A 6025-nucleotide genomic window follows, 5' to 3' on the forward strand; every position below is an offset into this window, starting at 1 on the left:
AATTAACTCCTCTCTTGATGTCAGATTCCGAGTGCTACAAAATGGCGGTTCACCCACCAACCCTGCAAGGCAAGTTATGTCTTAATTATTATAACAAGTTCTAAATTTCCCATATTATTACGCTTTTCGCTACAGCAGGCTATCTACTAAATATGATCATATGTCCAATCCATATTCACAATTGACACTGCAAGAGTATTCGATATGGACAGCAATGGAAGGATAATCACAGATAAACCTATTTGTTCATTAACTGTATCAAATTATATATATTTTAAATGTGTGTTCCCTTTTTAGTATTTATAGGTATTCTAGCTGGCTATATTATACTGCTATAAATATTTGCTATTTTTCCATAGTTCTGTACCAGAGGTTATGAAAAAAACCTAGACCACAAAGCTTCATTATAAATTCAGTAGAACAAGGAGAAGTGATGAGAAGAATCTAAACCCCAAAACTTCATCCCAATTTAAGAAGAACAAGAAGTATAGTTTCTAGATTGAGGTAAGTGATAGTACCACTCTGTGTCCAAAAAAGGGCGACCAAAATTTTAAAAAGTCTGGAAGCCAAGGCCTATGAGGAGCAGCTTAGGGAGCTGGGTATGTTTAGCTTGGAGAAGGGAAGGCTGGGATGAGAAATTATAGCCATGTTTAAATATTTGAAATGCTTAAATATTTGAGGAGGGGGGCAAGCTTAAGAATGCAGAGCAGTGGATTCAAATTGCAGGAAAAGAGATTCCACCTAAACATTAGGAAGCACCTCCTGAAGGTAAGAACTGTTTTATAGTGGAATATGCTGCCTCCGAATGCAGTCGAGTTTCCTTCTGTGGAAGTTTTTAAGCCAAGGCTGGGTGACCATCTGTTGGGAGTGCTTTGTGTGTTCCTGCGTAGCAAGGGGTTGAACTGAATGGTCCATATGGTCTGTTCCAACTTTATGCTTCTAAGTGAAGAGAAGAACAAGAAGAAGTGGTGAGAAGAATCTAGACTATAGCAATTCATTCCAACTTAAGGGTAAGGTTTTATTTATTTATTTATTTATTTACAGTATTTATATTCCACCCGTCTCACCCCGAAGGGGACTCAGGGTGGATCGCATTATACACACATAGGGCAAACATTCAATGCCCATAAACACATCAAACAGAGACCGAGACAGACAGACGCAGAGGCAATTTAACCTCCTGAGGGGATGTTCGATTCTGGCCACAGGGGGGGAGCAGCTGCTTCATCATCCACTCTGACAGCACTTCCTCATTCCAGGTCATAAATTAGTTAAATTTGCCTCGCCACTTTTTTTATAAGTGTTACCTTATTTCCTACTTGATAGATGCAACTATCTTTCGGGTTGCTAGGTCAGCAACGAGCAGGGAATATTTTTTATTTTTAATTGACGGGTGCTCACCCCGCCACGGGCTGGCCTCGAACTCATGACCTCATGGTCAGAGTGATTTATTGCAGCTGCTCAACAGCCTGCGCCACAGCCCGGCCCCGAAGGTTAAGCCTTCCATCTTGAGAATTGAGCATATGTAACTATCCCTATGGCTATGTCTATTGTTTTGCTACTGCCTGTAACCTGTTGTTTCTCATGTTGGTAGCTAAATGTTACATATGTTCTGAGCACCTTTTTCAAGGAACAATATGGTCTGGAATGGATTTTGCCTGAAGGAAACCACTTCTAAGTAATCTACATATAGAGTGATGGAATATAAGAATGATGGAATCAGGGCAGCGGACAAAACAACAAAACCACAGGCCCCCCAACCTCGAAATTTGACAACACAACCCATCATCCACAGCTCTGGGTTGATACAACAAAAAGAAAAGAAAAATAAAGTCCTAATTAGAGGGAAAGGAATAATTGTTTTTATCCAATTGCTGCCAGTTAGAGGGCTAAGCTCTGCCCACTTGGTCTCCTAGTAACCTACTCAGCCCAGGGGACAGGCACAGTTAGGCCTCAGGCCTCTTCCACACTGCCTATAAGATACAGATTTTCTAATTTTAACTGGATTATATGGCAGTGTAGACTCAAGGCCCTTCCACACAGCTATATTACCCATTTCTAATCTTATATTCTCTGCTTTGAATTGGATTATCTTGACTCCACACTGCCAGATAATTCACTTAAGTGTGCATTTTATACAGCTGTGTAGAAGGGGCCTCATATAATCCAGTTCTAAACAGATAATATAAGATTATAAATATACAGTACAGTCTCACTTATCCAACATAAACAGGCCGGCAGAACGTTGGGTAAGTGAATATGTTGGATAATAAGAAAGGATTCAGAAAAAGCCTATTAAACATCAAATTAGGTAATTATTATACAAATTAAGCACCAAACATCATGTTATACAACAAATTTGACAGAAAAAGTAGTTCAATACTCAGTAATGCAATGTTGTAATTACTGTATTTACAAATTTACCATCAAAATATCACAATGAATTTAAAACATTGACTACAAAAACATTGACTGCTAAAAGGCAGACTGCGTTGGATAATCCAGAACACTGGATAAACGAATGTTGGATAAGTGAGATTCTACTGTAATATGAAAAAATTACTGTGGTAATCCAGTCCAACCCAATTCTGCCATGGAGGACACAATCCAAGCACACCCAACAGATGGCCACTCAGCCTCTCAATAATAATAATAATAATAATAATAATAATAATAATAATAATAATAATAATAATAACAACAACAACAACAATAATAACAATAAGAAGAAGAAGACCAAACAATCATAAGGTTAGGAGACACCCCTAAGGATCATCCAGTTCAACTTCCTTCTACCATGCAGGACAACACAAACCAAGCACTCCTAACAGATGGCCATCCAAGAACTGCACAATAATAATACAAATCAAATAATAGAATCAGACAGTTAGGAGAGACCCCTAAAGACCATCCAGCCCAACCCAACTCTGCCATTGGATGATACAATCCAAGCACTCCCAACAGATGGCCAGCCAGCCTCTTAATAATAATAATAATAATAATAATAATAATAATAATAATAATAATATCATACAATCCTAAGGTTAGCAGATACCCCTAAGGATCATCCAGTTCAACTTCCTTATATCATGCAGGAGGACACAATCCAACCACTCCTGACAGATGGCCATCCAATATCTGCACAATAATAATACACATCGTATCATAGCATCAGACAGTTAGGAGACACCCCTAAAGGCTATCCAGTCCAACCCAATTCTGCCATGCAGGACACAATCCAAGCACTCCCAACAGATGGCCACTCAGCCTCTCAATACTACTAATAATAACAACAACAACAACAACAACAACAACATCATACAATCCTAAGGTTTGGAGTGACCCCTAAGGATCATCCAGATCAACTTCCTTCTACCATGCAAGAGGACACAATTCAAGCACTCCCTACAGATGTCCATCCAGTCTCTACATGATGATGATGATGATGATGATGATGATAGAAGCATAGAATCCAATAGTTTGGAGAGACCCCTAAGGGCCATCCAGCCCAACCCTTTCTACTATGCAGCAGGACGCAATCCAAGCATTCACAACACATGGAAAACGTATAGATACTATACAATACTACACAGGGACATAGACCCCTCTATCCTCACCACTTTCACAGTACACAAACAACCAAATGCATACTAAACATAAAGACAACCATACAACAGACATTCAATACCACCACTACCTCAACAATTTCTCACCAATACCACCAGACAACGCCGCAGCAATGCGTGGCCGAGCACAGCTAGTATCTAGATAAAAAGGTCACCAGGCCAGTAATTGCTTAGGATGGCTTCTCTTATTTTCAGTCAGAGGAATAACTAAAGATGTGTGATATAATGTATAGTATTTACTGGACCCACATTTTTTTAAATGACAAAATTGGGGGGGGGGCAGAGCAATGTCATTTTAACAATATTCAGATTTTAAAAAATAGGTGAGTCCACTTAAATCCAAAGCACGGACTATGTCTCCCATTTTTCTACAGTGCTAACAATGTAGAAGGAGCTTCCATGTCACTCAGCCTCATTTGTCAGGGAGGAAAATTGTTCCTGAAGGTGATCCCCTCTTCTACCCATGAGTCATGAAGTTCTGACCCTAAAGGGGTCTGAGGTCTGCACCCTCTAAACCTCACATATATCAGCCCCAATGCACTCAGCAACAAAAACATGTAGTTTCCACTATCAGATAAATGTAATCCACCAAGTTGAGAAAGTTCAGCATGAAAGTTCAACATCTCATGGTGAGGAATACATGCAGCTCTATACTTTTAAAGTCATCTGAGAAGAATCTTGTTATATACAGTTTCCATCATTACCCAACAGATTGAACCACAGCCACTTCAAGACAGTGACTAAAGAATCTCCTCACAATATTGGAAAATTAAGGCCTTTTCCATTGATAAGCAGGTTCGCAGAATTTGTGAGACAGAAAAGGTCAAACGGCTATGGCTGAAGATTGGCAGCACCACCCTCTTCATTTCTGTACTCCTCCAAAAAGTAAAGAAGAAAGAAGAAATTTTAACAAAGTGGGGTTTAGGAAATCATCCAGATAGTTCAGTAAGCAGTAATGGTAATGTCCTTACATTATTAGACGGTTGCTGGAGGATTTTTACATAAGCAGCAATCTGAGGAAAACCTGTTGGCCTGTAAAAATTATACAGCTAGGTGAAATTTGCCCTCATAGTCACAGTCTTTCAATATTTGATGTAATAAATGTGTACTTTCAGTTAGTCCTTTGTGAATTGTCTCCTGTAAAATAAATTTGTCTACCTTTGTATAATAATCTTCTTCTATTTTACTCATAAAAGATGCTGCTCATGATAGGAGCATTGCAAGGTGGCATTATTTGAAGTTGTGATTCATGGACTAATACACAAGCTCCTGTCTTTGCCATGTTTCCTGGAAAGAGGGCAACAGTTTTAGCTAATGAGAAGAAATATGGTGCTGGTCCTGGCATATTAGGTTGGGAGGGGAGGGGGGCCTTCCTTAAGAAGCACTATTGTGACAAAAAGTACTCAGCCAAGTGAAAAGAATAATCCCTTTAACACTGCTACCATAAGGATCACACTTATACATCCTTCAAGAAATTAGATTTTTATCCCTCTTTGAAATTTGATTAAGTAGAAATACTCCATCGACGCAGCACCACAAAGAATAAAGGAGCTGAGGGTGGATTTGGGATTTCTTTCACTCAAGTCCCAAATCTTTCTGATCCCCTGCTCCAATTTCTTGATAAAAATTGTCTGTATTCTTATCTCAAAACTCTCTCATGTATTTTGTTCAAATCTCATCTAGAAATTCCTGCTGGTCCATTTAGTTCTCAAGAGGTTGGAAATTATGGTGATAAGCAAAAATGAAAGCACTAACAGAAATCAAATTGCCCACCATTAGCCTAAGCTTTTACTAATGGTGTCACAAGAAGTAGACAAAGGTTTGCTCACAAAGGGAAATGGCACCGGTTACTTTCAGCAGTGTGTGTTTACCACCAGCCTCCCACAATTTTAGGTGTCCATGCCCTACCTGCTTGATTTACCTAGTTTCTAGGAATTATTTATGAGGACAAGTTTAGAAATTCAAAGGTAGTTTTAAAAAGTAATTCATTTTTATTGGAATATATTGTATTGGTAATTACAATTCCCAAAAACAATTCAAGTTATACTGTTTATGTTGTTACTCTCTAATTTTCTACTTTTTAATTTTTAAAATAAGGACATATTTGACTTTAATATGAGAGTGACATAAACCTTTACAAATTTCTGTCAAAATGTCTCTAAAATGCTCTTAAAAAGTAACATTACCAGCAACTAGAAAACATTGGAACTTTGTCATAGCAACTTCATCCTTATAAATTATGTTGTTTTTAATGGTACACTTGTAACCCCAACAGCCTTTCTCTGTGAGTAGTATATAGTGGGGAGTTATGGTAGACATGACCCAAGTTTCATTCATCTAAATATTCATATTTCATACTACCTTTTTTTTGGAGAATTACAGAGAAGTGAATTGGTCCC

General features: G+C 38.3%; 1 long non-coding RNA gene across 1 annotated transcript; it reads left to right on the plus strand.

Annotated features, from left to right (window-relative positions):
- Positions 1-272: 272 nt before the first annotated feature.
- LOC134297500 (uncharacterized) lies at positions 273-4796 on the plus strand. The gene is made up of 2 exons (XR_010004260.1): positions 273-504; positions 4338-4796. It is a non-coding gene; the product is annotated as an uncharacterized LOC134297500 (long non-coding RNA).
- Positions 4797-6025: the final 1229 nt, after the last annotated feature.

The sequence above is a fragment of the Anolis carolinensis genome, chromosome 3 (assembly GCF_035594765.1).
Source record: "Anolis carolinensis isolate JA03-04 chromosome 3, rAnoCar3.1.pri, whole genome shotgun sequence".
Taxonomy (NCBI): Eukaryota; Metazoa; Chordata; class Lepidosauria; order Squamata; family Dactyloidae; genus Anolis; species Anolis carolinensis.